Source organism: Corvus brachyrhynchos, unplaced genomic scaffold (assembly GCF_000691975.1).
Source record: "Corvus brachyrhynchos isolate BGI_N302 unplaced genomic scaffold, ASM69197v1 scaffold616, whole genome shotgun sequence".
Lineage (NCBI taxonomy): Eukaryota > Metazoa > Chordata > Aves > Passeriformes > Corvidae > Corvus > Corvus brachyrhynchos.
The window spans coordinates 257,452-258,845 of record NW_008238831.1 but is presented as its reverse complement, the minus strand read 5'-3'; positions in this window follow the sequence as shown (position 1 = coordinate 258,845).

Here is a 1,394-nt window from a genome sequence, read left to right as displayed (position 1 = left end):
AGCTCTGCAGCTGGGCTCTCACCTGAGGGGGCACAGGGGCAGAATCCCCCCTCCCCTGCTGCCCACGCTGGGGCTCAGCCCAGCGCAGGGGGGTTCTGGGTGCTGGGGCAGGTCCAGCTTCCAGCTTTGTGCACAACTGGAAAATAAAAAATAGGGATGTCCTAAAGTAGTCAGCACAAGCACAGGCTCGGGGGTCTGGAGCTCGGGGTGTCACCTCTGGCAGGAAGGGGACAGCCAGCACTGTGCAGCACAAAGGCGATCAATAAAGGTCAAAATGATTCACCTTGGCCCCACTTTGGTGCCTCGAGCGAAGGACAGCAAAGGGAATTGGGTGAGAACCCATGAAGTCCAAGACTGGCGGTGAAATAAAGCTGGGAAATGGAGCAGGACCTGCATTCACACTCGGGAAACGTCAGCATGATTTATGGTTCTGTTTAGGAGCACCATACATTTTGCAATCTATATTTGAGTTTTACCAGGCAAAAGTGGCTGGATTGCTTTACATTTGCTCTGGTTTTACTGCTCTGCAGCACCACAGCACTGGGGGATTGTTAACTGAGATTTATGAGCTTGTTTTTGAGCACTTAATTGTTTTTTACCCTGAGCTTGTTAAGAGCTGGATTTCTTGTGATTGTTCTCTGAGCACTTCCATATTATTTCAACATGTATAGTGTACCACTTCCATTTTTTAAAAATACCTTATGTGTTATTGTTTCATTGTGCTCTTCAGCCACATCTAGAGAAGAAAAATCAGCCTGTGATGAATTGTACAGGCAGATTTTTCCTTTCCCCTGGAGCTTTCCCTTAATTCACATACAAACCCTCGCCTTCGTAAAGCTGCTGGAACACAGCAGCTTCCAGGCTGATGGAGAGACTGGTTCTTTAGGCACAAAATTAAATAGGGAAGAAAGATGTTGACTATGAAAGAAAACCAAATAACGAATAGTACTTGCCGGGTTGCACGAGTACTTGGTGACAGCCCTGGGTGTCAGGCGGGCCGCAGCACAGGGACCGCTCCTCATCCAGCACCAGGTGGCAATGTGGGATCAGAGGAGCAGCACAGCCTCGCACATCGACCGCAGGGCCTTTCTACCAGAATCTTCTAACGAGTCTCACAGCCAGCGAGAGCCCAGTTTTGAATATTTTAGCCATGGTGACACCTGCGCTGTGCTGAGGAGAGCGGCCTTGGGCAGGGCGGGGCTGGGTGCCCGTGAGTGTGCCCTGGGACACAGGGAACGGCGCTGGGGAGCAGAGGATACTCTGGATATCCCGGACACCCCGGATATCCTGGACACCCTGGATACTCCGGATACCGTGGATACGCAGGACACACCCCGCAGCAGCGCTGCCGGCGGTGCAGCTCCCCGGCGGAGGCTGAGGGGAGACGCGAACCC